The 15,351-nt window shown below is 45.0% G+C and overlaps 1 pseudogene; it reads right to left on the reverse strand.

Annotated features, from left to right (window-relative positions):
• Positions 1-3,066: 3,066 nt before the first annotated feature.
• LOC109764814 (uncharacterized) lies at positions 3,067-15,115 on the reverse strand (annotated as a pseudogene).
• Between the last annotated feature and the right edge of the window lie 236 nt (positions 15,116-15,351).

Below are 15,351 nucleotides of genomic sequence, written 5' to 3' on the forward strand. Positions count from 1 at the left end.
AAAAAAATTCTACTTCTTTGCATCAGCATGAGAAGGAAGTATGACTAGTTTGGTAAGGTTGTCGGCATTTGTATGGATTTTCTAATACGATTAACTGATTAAAATACTTCTTGGAGGTGACGCGAGAAGCGCATGTTGTCGATCCACTGGGGTGGCCATGCCCACAACAAGGAAAAATTATTCTTAACATGGCCAAAAATTCACCTCCTTCACTGGCGGCCGTTCGGGTAGGAGGTAAGGGTCCGTGTGGAAGGACGGGTTTTTCTCGACTTGCTTCAAATGGACCTATATTCTTTTTACACCCTTGTACCAACATGAGAAGCATCCATGAGTAGTTCCATTGATTTTCGAGTAAGGAAGACCAACGCTTAAGTTAGACCAAATGGTCCCTCCGGAATGCGGTGATTTTTTCGACCAGCTCCAAATCACCTCAATTTTGGCACACATGATCTCTTGCACAAACGAAGCTAGGTTTCCAAGGTTTTATATTTTTTTGAATTTATACTGCCCTCTAGACTGACTGATCATAACATCGGTCTATACCTCAAGGGGGCATTGTAAAATATATTTTTTTCCAAATTTTCTTTCATAGACATGTTTGGCAGATGTGGGTCACCGTGTAAAAGAAAAATTGGGTGATTTGGAGGTGGTGGAAAAATCACCTTTGTTCAAAAAATGACTGACTGACCAGCATGTACTTAACTTAGCATCAACGCTATGAAATCAGGAATCAGAACCGTATTAGATTTTGATCCCACACATACAAAACAGATAACACACAGACTGCAGGTACTACGATTATCATATTGAACTTGTAATGCATAACAACTTCTGGTATTCAAATATATCACATGAAATACTGAGACAACTAGAAATGCAAAATAGCATCTGATGTTAAGGTTGAGCAAGGGACTTTTATTTTGAGGCGCAACATCTTCAGCAACCTATCCATGATTCCACCTGTAGCATATAAGTAACTAAAAGTTTCAGATTGAATACAGTTGGTATTGGAAAAATGACAGTACGGTAATTTGAAGATGCCAAGGAAATCTGTCACAATAACTGTAGGAGGATACAAATTTGAATACAAAGTTCATAGAAGTCAATGTTGAATTAATAAGACCTTTGCAAGATGCAAAATCACTGCTGTGATGAGAGTAAACAGCATGCAGGCCATAACACATGCAAGAAGCACTTACAGGAAGTGAAGCAAAACGTTGTACATCACGGCAACATGAGTAAGCCAACATCCCTACTAAAATTATTTCACTGCTTATGTCTATTTTTTTGTTGAATCATTAGGAAGCCCTAAGTATTTTGATGCAAGATCACCGACAGGGCACTACTGAAATATTCCAGCATGTACATCTCTCTACTGAAAGTGCATTATTGAAATATTTCAGTGGCTACGTGTGTGTACTGAAACAGCACCACTGAAATATTTCAGTTGCTACATGTGTGTACTGAAACAGCACCAATGAAATATTTCAGTTGGTACGTGCGTGTACTGAAAGTGAACCACTGAAATATTTCAGTGGGTACGTGCGTGTACTGAAAGTGCACCACCGAAATATTTCAGCGGCTACGTGCTTGTACTGAAACAGCACCCCAGAAATATTTCAGTGGCTACGCGCGTGTACTGAAACTGCTACACCAAAATATTTCAGGGGTTGCGTGCGTGTACTGAAACTACAGTACTGGAATATTTCAGTGTCTACCCGTGTGTACTGAAATTGCATTGCACTACTGAAATATTTCAGTGTGTACCCGTGTGTACTGCAATTGCACTACTCAAATATTTTAGTGTGAATCGGTCAGTACTGAAATATTTCAATGCCTACAACTATCTATTGAACTTGCAGTATTGAAATATTTCAGTGTCAACCCAGAGTCTATCACTCTAAAACTGTGTACTGAACTTGTCTGGAGGCACTTCTTGCAGCCAAAATATTGCAAGTTCAATTTACACAAACTGCATCACGTAATTTGAACACAACTCTTGAGGTGACAGACAAAATTTCCTATCATGGATACCACTCCGGCACATCAAAACGTAGCAAGTAAACATAGCTATGCTATATGCCTAGACTCATTCCAGCCTCATTGATCAAACTAAGCTGCCATCCAGAGGCTACGGATTCAAGTACACAGGTAGCAAGAACATATTGCAGAGAATCAAATTAAGCAAGTGGCAAGTAATGATGAATGAAATTCAGCAATCTTACCCTAAACATAGCTACGGCCGCCGTTCAGACGAGGAGAGCGGCGAGGGAAGCATGGAGAATTGCGGGGAAGTGATGTCGCGACCACTGTCCTCCTCCTCTTGCGCTTCGGAGTCATCTCCGACTCGGTTGGAGGCTCCACAATCTGCAACGGCACCTCGTGCACCGTGGGTTCCTGATCCAGTGGCTGCTCTACCCTGGAACGGAACGCCCACCACCTCCGCCTGGTCCATGAGCTGGACGAACCGGCCTGCTCCATCGCCCAGAGGAGGATCTCGATCTTGTTCTTTGGTTGTGCGGGCGGGGGGAAAAGCTTTGCACTCTCCCTCTTTGTCATATCCTTCAGAGTGGCCATTGCCGTCCAGTTCATCTGCCTTATGTTGTGAAACCAAGAACGGATCTCCAATAACCTGGCCATCTTGACCTGGTCGCCGCTGGCGATCTCCACGAAGTCGGCGTTCTCGTCGCCGGCGATCTGCTCGATCTGCTGCTCCATCGAGGTTCTTGAGTGGATGGAAGAGGGGGTGGATGTGGAAGATGAGAAGACCAAAGTTGCAGTCGCAAGAATGAGGAGAAGGCTAGGAGATGGCCGCGGTTGTAATGGTGATGGAAGAGGGGAAGGACCACGGCGGCGGCTTTGCATTGGACGAGAGGGGCGGCGGTTTTGCATTGGACAAGAGGGGAGGCGGTTTTGCATTAGACGAGAGAGCCCCACCTTGTCATATATTTCCTAGGACTAAAATGCCCCTAGATTAAAAGACGTCCCCACCTTGTCATTAGTATTTTTGAGTACTTTCGAGTACTTTCATCCGCGTACTTTCGAGTACTACGTATGTATGCGCCGTTAGATCGAGACAAACGAACGGCTCCAAAAAATGCCAACTACTATAAAAGTTGTAGTGAAGAAAACACGGTCCCGGTGTAGGAGGTCCTGCTCGCCGGCGGCGGTAACATGAACCGCTCGGGAGCACCATGGCCCGACGAACAGCAGCCGGTCGTCGCCCACGCTCCTCAGACTCGCCCATCGTGACCGTGCCAAGTCCGCCTCGAACACCTTAAACTTTGTCTTCATCTGCAGCTCCAGCCCATTCCACAGTACAACCGCAGAGTCGCTCCAACACTGCCTGCTTCGCCTTGTTCTCAGGATCCTCTCTGCAGACCAACAACAACGTGCCGCTGGATTCTAGCAGGTATCGCGGCGAGTCGTCGAGGACCCCACAGGAGCTACCCATGAGGTGCTCGACCCGTGACATGGTGGGATTGCTGGTGCGCCTGTCCGTGCCGATGGAGACGGAGAAGAGCCCGTCCCAGCTGTCGAGGGCGTGGAGCTTTCCCTCGCATGAGACAATGTCTTGGAGGTGGCGAAGCTCGTCGGGTGTGGTCGACCGCCACGAGGACGCCCCTGGCCAGCACAAGCCAAGCTTGCTATATATACGTCCATGCCTCGTTATCATCGACGATCGCGGCGACGAGGTCGTGGGAGCACACCACGAGCTTCAGCATGTTCGGCATTGGCTGTTCGTTCACGACAAGGAGAGGCACGTTGGGGGCGTATGCGTTGGAGAGGCCGGGGAGCAGGATGGTGGTGGACAACTGGACATGGAGAAGGGGCTGACCAGCGTGTCGGCGCCGTCGAAGCGCTCGCCGCAGGAGCTCTGCACGTGCGGCAGCTGCCAGTGGCGGTCGAGGTGGAGCGACAGCGGAGTTTCCCTAAGCCAGCTTTCGGTAGCAGTCACTGTGCACGCACGTTTTGCACACGGGTGAACTGAACCATTAGCAGATCTACTTACATGCTGAATTACAAAAGAATGAAAACTAGCAGAAAACTCATCAATTTCTAAGAGAATTTGTGCCACAACTGAACGACTGTTGCGGCGAGTGTTCCAGAGGTTAACCACCTCCAAGCTGTCGGTTTGCACCACCACATGCAAGAACCCTCTGAGATTTGCGAAGATGACACCGTCACGAACTGCTAGGGCTTCTGCGATCATGGGGTCAGTAACTCCAGGGTGCGGTTTGCACCAAGCACCCAGCAGAGCCGTAGGTGACCGTGCCACGCCACCAGCTCCACTTCTCCCCTTGTGATAGACGGCCGCTACATCGGTATTAATCTTGATCTGGCCTGGTTCTAGAGGGCGCCAACCATGACCTGGAAGAACGGTCGCATGTTGCAAGGGGATATCCAGCAAGGCCAGAGCTTCTCGAGTGAGCCGCACCGAGTTGGCCAGATCCAGTTTGTCTCCATCATGTGTCCACCGATTGCAGGAAGTCCAAATGGACCACATCACAGTGATGATCGTTGATCGTTCTCTCGTTGAGAACCTTAGCTCACATAAAATGTCAAAGCCCCAAGTTGATGGGTGGAGCCGGGGAAGTTTAATATCCAGGAGCTGGCGCGCTTCCTCCCAAAATCCTCGGGCGTTTGAGCAGTGAATGAGAGCATGATGTAAGTCTTCGTCATGTGCCTGACAAAGCTTGCATAGACTTGTATCTCGGATATGTCGATACTTGAGCATGCATTCGTCCGGCGGAGTACCACGGAGTACCCTCCACCAGAACACTCGCACTTTTGGTAGGACTTTGAGAGACCACAACGCTTTCACAACTGTTGTTTATTAGCTGAAGCTTCCGTAACCCGCCCTTCTTCTCGAGGTTGATGCTCTTTTTGAATCACTAGAGCTCGGTACGCTGACTTAACAGTGTAGTTGCCTGTCCTCTCATGTGCCCATGCCAATGTATCTTTGCCCCCGCCGCGTCGTAGAGGAATATTAAGTATAGCCTCCGCATCCGGTGCGATAAAATTCTGTCGAACTAAGTCTTGCTTCTAGGACCAGTTTTCAGAATCAATGAGATCGCTAAGTAGTGAGATGGTAGGAACCATCGGTGTTAGCAATAGAGTTCTTGTATGTGTTGTTGGGATCCACTTATCAGTCCATGCATTAATAGAAGTGCCATCGCCAACTCGCATCACGATTCCCGCAAGCAGGACTTCCCGTCCTTTGATGATAGCCCGCCAAGTTGCTGATGCGGACTTGGGTACAGCAGCTTGAAGGAACTCCGAATCTGGAAAATACATGCCCTTCATAACTCTGGTACAAAGTGAAGACGGATTTGTCACGAAACGCCACCTACGTTTGCCGAGAAGAGCTAGGTTAAACATATGGAGATCACGGAAACCCATGCCTCCTTGGCATTTAGGTTTGGTGAGCTCTTTCCAAGATATCCAATGAAGCGACCTCTTGTCAATAGAGCTACTCCACCAATATCTGGCTATGCTAGACGTCAAATTTGTGCAAACCTTTTTTGGCAGCAGGAAGCAACTCATGTTGTACGTAGGGATCGCCTGGATAATTGTTTTCAGTAGGACTTCTCTCCCAGCGCATGCAAAGAGCCTCTCTGACCATTCCTGCATCTTGCTTCTCGACCGCTCGCCAATATGCTGAAGGAAATATGCCCTAGAGGCAATAATAAAGTTATTATTTATTTCCTTATTTCATGATAAATGTTTATTATTCATGCTAGAATTGTATTAACCGGAAAGTTAGTACATGTGTGAATACATAGACAAACAAAGTGTCACTAGTATGCCTCTACTTGACTAGCTCGTTGATCAAAGATGGTTAAGTTTCCTAGCCATTGACATGAGTTGTCATTTGATGAACGGGATCACATCATTAGAGAATGATGTGATTGACATGACCCATCCGTTAGCTTAGCACTATGATTGTTTACTTTGTTGATATTGCTTTCTTCATAACTTATACATGTTCCTATGACTATGAGATTATGCAACTCCTGAATATCGGAGGAACACTTTGTGTGCTACCAAACGTCACAACATAACTGGGTGATCATAAAGGTGCTCTACAAGTGTCTCCGATGGTACTTGTTGAGTTAGGATAGATCGAGATTAGGATTTGTAACTCCGATTGTCGGAGAGGTATCTCTAGGCCCTCTCGGTAATGCACATCACTATAAGCCTTGCAAGCAATGTGACTAATGAGTTAGTTGCGGGATGATGTATTACAGAACGAGTAAAGAGACTTGCCGGTAACGAGATTGAATTAGGTATTGAGATACCGACGATCGAATCTCGGGCAAGTAACATACCGATGACAAAGGGAACAACGTATGTTGTTATGCGGTTTGACCGATAAAGATCTTCGTAGAATATGTGAGAGCCAATATGAGCATCCAGGTTCCGCTATTGGTTATTGACTCGAGATGTGTTTCGGTCATGTCTACATAGTTCTCGAACCCGTAGGGTCCGCACGCTTAACGTTTGATGATGATTTGTATTAAAGAGTTATGTGATTTGATGACCGAAGATAGTTCGGAGTCCCAAATGAGATCATGGACATGACGAGGAGTCTCGAAATGGTTGAGACGTAAAGATCGATATATTGGAAGGCTATATTCGGACATCGGAAAGGTTCCGAGTGATTCGGCTATTTTTCGGAGTACTGAAGAGTTACGGGAATTCGCATTGGGCCTTAATGGGCCATACGGGAAAGGAGAGAAAGACCTCAAGGGTGGCCGCGCCCCTTCCCCATGGACTGGTCCGAATTGGACTAGGGAAAGGGGGCGCCCCCTTCCTTCCTTCTCCTTCTCCCTTCCCCTTTTTCCTATTCCATGTGGGAGGTGGAATCCTACCAGGACTAGGGAGTCCTAGTAGGACTCCCCATTTTGGGCGCGCCCTATGAGGGCCGGCCTCCTCCTCCCTCCATCCTTTATATACGTGGCCAGGGGGCACCCCATAGACACACAAGTTGATTTCTTAGCCGTGTGCGTTGCCCCCCTCCACAGTTACACACCTCGGTCATATCGTCGTAGTGCTTAGGCGAACCCCTGCGTCGGTAACTTTATCATCACCGTCACCACGCCGTCATGCTGACGGAACTCTCCCTCGGCCTCAACTGGATCAAGGGTACGAGGGACGTCATCTAGCTGAACGTGTGCTGAACTCGGAGGTGCCGTGCGTTCGGTACTTGGATCGTTCGGATCGTGAAGACGTACGACTATATCAACCGCGTTGATAAAACGCTTCCGCTTTCGGTCTACGAGGGTACGTGGACACACTCTCCCCGCTCGTTGCTATGCATCACATAGATCGTGCCTGATCGTAGGAATTTTTTTGAAATTACTGCGTTCCCCAACAGTGGCATCCGAGCCAGGTTTATGCGTAGATGTTATATGCACGAGTAGAACACAAATGAGTTATGGGCGATAATAGTCATACTGCTTACCAGCATGTCATACTTTGATTCGGCGGTATTGTTGGGTGAAGCGGCCCGGACCGATATTACGCTTACGCGAGACTGGTTCTACCGACGTGCTTTGCACACAGGTGGCTGGCGGGTGTCAGTTTCTCCAACTTTAGTTGAATCGAGTGTGGCTATGCCCGGTCCCTTTTTGAAGGTTAAAACAACACATACTTGACGAAAAATCGTTGTGTTATTGATGCGTAGGTAAGAACGGTTCTTGCTCAGCCCGTAGCAGCCACGTAAAACTTGCAACAACAAAGTAGAGGACGTCTAACTTGTTTTTGCCGGGCATGTTGTGATGTGATATGGTCAAGACATGATGCTAAAGTTTATTGTATGAGATGATCTTGTTTTGTTACAGAGTTATCAGCAACTGGCAGGAGCCATATGGTTGTCGCTTTATTGTATGCAATGCAATCGCCTTGTAATTCTTTTTACTTTATCACTAAGCGGTAGCGATAGTCATAGAAGCAATAGTTGGCGAGACGACAACAATGCTACGATGGAGATCAAGGTGTCGCGCCGGTGACGTTGGTGATCATGACGGTGCTTTGGAGATGGAGATCAAAGGCACAAGATGATGATGGCCATGTCATATCACTTATATTGATTGCATGTGATGTTTATCCTTTATGCATCTTATTTTTCTTAGCTCGACGGTAGCATTATAAGACGATCCCTCACTAAATTGCAAGGTATACGTGTTCTCCCTGAGTATGCACCGTTGCGACAGTTCTTCGTGCTGAGACACCACGTGATGATCGGGTGTGATAAGCTCTACGCTCACATACAACGGGTGCAAGCCAGTTTTGCACACGCAGAATACTCGGGTTAAACTTGACGAGCCTAGCATATGCAGATATGGCCTCGGAACACTGAGACCGAAAGGTCGAGCGTGAATCATATAGTAGATATGATCAACATAGTGATGTTCACCATTAAAAACTACTCCATCTCACGTGATGATCGGACATGGTTTAGTTGATTTGGATCACGTGATCACTTAGATGATTAGAGGGATGTCTATCTAAGTGGGAGTTCTTAAGTAATATGATTAATTGAACTTTAATTTATCATGAACTTAGTACTGATAGTATTAGCATATCTATGTTGTAGATCAATAGCTCGCGATGTAGCTTCCCGTTTATTTTTTATATGTTCCTAGAGAAAACTAAGTTGAAAGATGTTAGTAGCAATGATGCGGATTGGATCCGTGATCTAAGGATTATCCTCATTGCTGCACAGAAGAATTATGTCCTTGATGCACCGCTAGGTGACCGACCTATTGCAGGAGCGGATGCAGACGTTATGAACGTTTGACAAGCTCAGTATGATGACTACTTGATAGTTTAGTGCACCATGCTTTACGGGTTAGAATCGGGGCTTCAAAGACGTTTTGAACGCCACGGAGCATATGAGATGTTCCAAGAGTTGAAATTAGTATTTCAGACTCATGCCCATGTCGAAAGGTATGAGACCTTTGACAAGTACTTTGCCTACAAGATGGAGGAGAATAGCTCGGCTAGTGAGCATGTGCTCGGAATGTCTGAGTACTACAATCACTTGAATCAAGTGGGAGTTAATCTTCCAGATAAGATAGTGATTGACAGATTTCTCTAGTCACTATCACCAAGTTACTAGAACTTCATGATGAACTATAATATGCAAGGGATAACAAAAACGATTCCCAGGCTCTTCGTGATGCTGAAATCAGCGAAGGTAGAAATCAAGAAAAGCATCAAGTGTTGATGGTTGACAAGACCACTAGTTTCAAGAAAAGGGCAAAGGGAAGAAGGGGAACTTCAAGAAGAACGGCAAGAAAGTTGCTCCTCAAGTGAAGAAGCCCAAGTCTAGACCTAAGCCTGAGACTAAGTGCTTCTACTGCAAAGGGACTGGTAACTGGAAGCAGAACCGCCCCAAGTATTTGGCGGATAAGAAGGATGGCAAAGTGAACAAAGGTATATTTGATATACAGATTATTGATGTGTACTTTACTAGTGCTCATAAGCAACCCCTCGATATTTGATACCGCTTCAGTTGCTATGATTAGTAACTTGAAACAGGAGTTGGAGAATAATAGAGACTAGTTAAGCGCAAGGTGACGATGTGTGTTGGAAGTGTTTCCCAGATTGATATGATCACCATGGCACACTCCCTCTATCTTCGGGATTAGTGTTGAACCTAAATAAATGTTATGGTGCTTGCGTTGAGCATGAATATGATTAGATCATGTTTATTGCAAATACTGTTATTCATTTAAGTCAGAGAATAATTGTTGTTTTGTTTATTTGAATAAAACCTTCTATGGTCATACACCCAATGTGAATGGTTTATTGAATCTCGATCATGTGATACACATATTCATAATATTGATGCCAAAAGATTCAAAGTTAATAATGATAGTGCAACATATTTGTGGCACTGCCGTTTAGGTCATATTGATGTAAAGCACATGAAGAAACTCCATACTGATGGATTTTTGGAATCACTTGATTAATGAATCATTTTGATGCTTGCGAACCATGCCTCATGGGCAAGATGACTAGAACGCCGTTCTTCGGAACAACAGAGCAAGCTACTAACTTATTGGAAATAATACATACTGATGTATACAGTCCAATGAGTGTTAAGGCTCGCGACAAGTATCATTATTTCTGACCTTCACATATGATTTGAGCAGATATGGGTATAACTACTTGATGAAACACAAGTCTGAAACATTTGAAAAGTTCAAAGAATTTCAGAGTGAAGTGGAGAATCATCGTAACAAGAAAATAAAAGTTTCTACGATATGATCGCAGAGGTAAAATATTTGAGTTCCGAGTTTGGCCTTCAGTTAAAACAATGTGAAATAGTTTCACTACTCACGCCACCTGGAACACCACAGTGTAATGGTGTGCCCGAATGTCGTAACCGTACTTTATTAGATATGGTGCGATATATGATGTCTCTTACCGATCTACCACTATCGTTTTGGGGTTATGCATTAGAGACAACTACGTTCACGTTAAATAGGGGACCATCTAAATCTGTGGAGATGACACCGTATGAACTGTGCTTTGGCGAGAAACCCAAGCTGTCGTTTCTTAATGTTTGGGACTGCGATGCTTATGTGAAAAAGTTTCAACATGATAAGCTCGAACCCAAATCGGAGAAGTAAATCTTCATAGGATACCCAAAAAGAAACTATTGGGTACACCTTCTATCACAGATCCGAAGGCAAGATCTTTGTTGCTAAGAATGGATCCTTTCTAGAGAAGGAGTTTCTCTCGAAAGAAGTGAGTGGGAGGAAAGTAGAACTTGATGAGGTAATTGTACCTTCTCCCGAATTGGAAAATATTCATCACAGAAATCAGTTCCAATGATGCCTACACCAATTAGTGAGGAAGATTAATGATGATGATCATGAAACTTCATATCAAGTTACTACCGAACCTTGTAGGTCAACCAGAGTACGGTCCGCACCAGACTGGTACGGTAATCCTGTTCTGGAGGTCATGTTACTTGACCATGACGAACCTACAAACTATGAGGAAGCGATGATGAGCCCAGATTCCACAAAATGGTTTAAGGCCATGTAATCTAAGATGGGATCCATGTATGAGAACAAAGTATGGACTTTCGTTGACTTGCCCGATGATCGTCAAGACATTGAGAATAAATGGATCTTCAAGAAGTGTTACTATCTACAAAGCTCGAATTGTCGCCAAAAGGTTTTCGACAAGTTCAAGGTGTTGACTACGATGATATTTTCTCACTCGTAGTGATGCTTAAGTCTGTCCGAATCATGTTAGCAATTGCCACATTTGATGAAATCTGGCAAATGGATGTCAAAAGTGCATTCCTTAATGGATTTCTTAAAGAAGAGTTGTATATGATACAACAAGAAGGTTTTTTCAATCCTAAAGGTGCTAACAAAGTGTGCAAGCTCCAGTGATCCATCTATGGACTGGTGCAAGCATCTCGGAGTTGGAATATACGCTTTGATGAGTTAATCAAAGCATATAGTTTTATACAGACTTGCGGTGAAGCCTGTATTTAGAAGAAAGTGAGTGGGAGCACTACAACCTTTCTGATAAGTATATGTGAGTGACATATTGTTGATCGGAAATGATGTAGAATTTCCTAGAAAGCATAAATGAGTGTTTGAAAAGAGTTTTTCAAAGAAAGACCTCGGTGAAGCTGCTTACATATTGAGCATCTTGATCTACAGAGATAGATCAAGACGCTTGATAAGTTTTTTCAATGAGTACATACCTTGACAAGATTTTGAAGTAGTTCAAAATGGAATAGTCAAATAAGGAGTTCTTGCCTGTGTTGCAAGGTGTGAAATTGAGTAAAGACTCAAAAACCGACCACGACAGAAAATAGAAAGAGAATGAAAAGTCATTTCCTATGCCTTAGTCTTAGGTTCTATAAAGTATGCCATGCCGTATACCAGACCTATTGTATACCCCGCCCTGAGTTTGACAAGGGAGTACAATTTTGATCTAGGAGTAGATCACTGGACAACGGTCAAAATTATCCTTAGAGGACAAAGGAAATATTTCTCGGTTATGGAGGTGATAAAGAGTTCGTCGTAAAGAGTTACGTCGATGCAAGCTTTGACACCGATCTAGATGACTCTGAGTCTCGATCTGGATAGATATTGAAAGTGGAAGCATTTAGCTAGAGTAGCTCCGTGGAGAGCATTGTAGACATAGAATATTTGCAAAATACATACGGCTCTGAATGTGGCAGACCCGTTGACTAAACTTCTCTCACACGCAAAACATGATCACACCTTAGTACTCTATGGGTGTTAATCACATAGCGATGTGAACTATGTTATTGACTCTAGTAAACCCTTTGGGTATTGGTCACATGACAATGTGAACTATGGGTGTTAGTCACATGGTGATGTGAACTATTGGTGTTAAATCACATGGCGATGTGAACTTGATTACTGACTCTAGTGCAATTGGGAGACTGAAGGAAATATGACCTAGAGGCAATAATAAAGTTATTATTTATTTCTTTATTTCATGATAAATGATTATTATTCATGCTAGAATTGTATTAACCAGAAACTTAGTACATGTGTGAATACATAGACAAACAGAGTGTCACTAGTATGCCTCTACTTGACTAGCTCATTGATCAAAGATGGTTAAGTTTCCTAGCCATTGACATGAGTTATCATTTGATGAACGGGATCACATCATTAGAGAATGATGTGATTGACATGACCCATCCGTTAGCTTAGCACTATGATCGTTTAGTTTGTTGCTATTGCTTTCTTCATAACTTATACATGTTCCTATGACTATGAGATTATGCAACTCCCGAATATCGAAGGAACACTTTGTGTGCTACCAAACGTCACAACGTAACTGGGTGATCACAAAGGTGCTCTACAAGTGTCCCCGATGGTACTTGTTGAGTTAGGATAGATCGAGATTAGGATTTGTCACCCCGATTGTCGGAGAGGTATCTCTGGGCCCTCTCGGTAATGCACATCACTATAAGCCTTGCAAGGAATGTGACTAATGAGTTAGTTGCGGGATGAGGTATTATGGAACGAGTAAAGAGACTTGCCGGTAACGACATTGAACTAGGTATTGAGATACCGACTATCGAATCTCGGGCAAGTAACATACCGATGACAAAGGGAACAATGTATGTTGTTATGCGGTTTGACCGATAAAGATCTTCGTAGAATATGTGGGAGCCAATATGAGCATCCAGGTTCCGCTATTGGTTATTGACTCGAGATGTGTCTCGGTCATGTCTACATAGTTCTCGAATCCGTAGGGTCCGCACGCTTAACGTTTGATGACGATTTGTATTAAAGAGTTATGTGATTTGATGACCGAAGATAGTTCGGAGTCCCGGATGAGATCATGGACATGACGAGGAGTCTCAAAATGGTTGAGATGTAAAGATTGATATATTGGAAGGCTATATTTGGACATCGGAAAGGTTCCGAGTGATCCGGGTATTTTTCGGAGTACCAGAGAGTTACGGGAATTCGTATTGGGCCTTAATGGGCCATAAGGGAAAGGAGAGAAATACCTCAAGGGTGGCCGCGCCCCTTCCCCATGGACTGGTCCGAATTGGACTAGGGAAAGGGAGCGCCCCCTTCCTTCCTTCCTTCTCCTTCTCCCTTCCCCTTTTCCTATTCCATGTGGGAGGTGGAATCCTACTAGGACTAGGGAGTCCTAGTAGGCCTCCACACTTTGGGCGCGCCCTATGAGGGCCGGCCTCCTCCTCCCTCCACAGTTACACACCACGGTCATATCGTCGTAGTGCTTACGCGAAGCCCTGCGTCGGTAACTTTATCATCACTGTCACCACGCCGTCGTGCTGACGGAACTCTCCCTCGGCCTCAACTGGATCAAGAGTACGAGGGACGTCATCGAGCTGAACGTGTGCTGAACTCGGAGGTCCCGTGCGTTAAGTAATTGGATCGGTCGGATCGTGAAGACATATGACTACATCAACCGCATTGATAAAACGCTTCCGCTTTCGGTCTACGAGGGTACGTGGACACAATCTCCCCGCTCGTTGCTATGCATCACATAGATCTTGCGTGATCGTAGGAATTTCTTTGAAATTACTGCGTTCCCCAACATATGCTCGAATGTACCACTCGTGATCCGGCCAACAACAATAGGTAGGCCAAGGTACCTGTCGATGAACGCTTCGACCATAACACCTAGCGTTCCTTTGATACTTTGCCTCGTGCAGCTGGGCGTGTTTGGGCTGAAGAAAACATCACTTTTATCTTTATTCACACTCTGCCCTGATGCTTCACCATAAACTCGAACAATATCGTTCAATCTTTCCGCACTCTGAGAATTAGCATTGAGAAAGGTTAAAAAGTCATTGTAATTGGATGCTCGCCCTAATCCCTCTATCAATATGTCCTCCATAATATTTGAGTAGTGACGAGAAACCCTCTACACATAGCAAGAATAAGTAGGGTGAAGCGGGATCCCCTTGCCGGAGCCCCTTAGAGGGCGTGAAGTAGGGCTGTAGCACGTCATTCACCCTGACAGAGAAGTGTACCGAGGTGATGCATTTCATAATTAATCTGACCAAAACAGTACTGAAACCCAATCTTTCCAGAATGGCCTCCAAGTAGTGCCACTCCACTCGATCGTACGCTTTCATCATGTCCAACTTTACTGCACATATATGGATTTTGCCTTTCTTTCGTCAACGTATGGTATGAACACTTTCGAAGGCCACCAGTACATTGTAAGTAATCAGTCGCCCTGGAACAAATGCGCTCTGTTCATCGCTGATCATCTCATCCATACATCCCCTCAGTCGACTGGTGATAGCCTTTCCTGCGATCTTATAAAGGACAGAGCATTGCGCAATGGGGCGGTATTGAGAAATCGATTGGGGGTACCGTACCTTTGGGATCAAGGTAATAGAGGTATCATTGAGGCCCGTAGGTAAGTCTCCCCCGTTGAGAAAGCCCAACATAGCACTGGTAACATCGTCCCTCAACAACTGCCAGTGCCGTTGGAAGAAACCAGCCGTGAAACCATCAACCCCTGGGGCTTTTGATGGGGCCATCTGAAAAAGGGCATCATGTATCTCCTTTGCATCAAATGGTTTCTCCAGCGTTTCATTCATCTCCGATGTCACTTTCACCGGAACGTGAGCTAGCAACTCGCTTCACTAGTAGAAAAAGGCCCATTTGTCCCGGTTCATAAGGCCCATTTGTCCCGGTTCCCGAACCGGGATTAAACGATCGGTACTAAATCCCAGTACCATTACTCCCGGTTCTTATACCAACCGGGACAGATGGCGCTCCACGTGGCCGCTGCGGCTTGCCCAGGCAGGGGGGCCTTTTGTGAAATGACCCAAGA

This window comes from Aegilops tauschii, chromosome 1, assembly GCF_002575655.3.
Source record: "Aegilops tauschii subsp. strangulata cultivar AL8/78 chromosome 1, Aet v6.0, whole genome shotgun sequence".
Lineage (NCBI taxonomy): Eukaryota > Viridiplantae > Streptophyta > Magnoliopsida > Poales > Poaceae > Aegilops > Aegilops tauschii.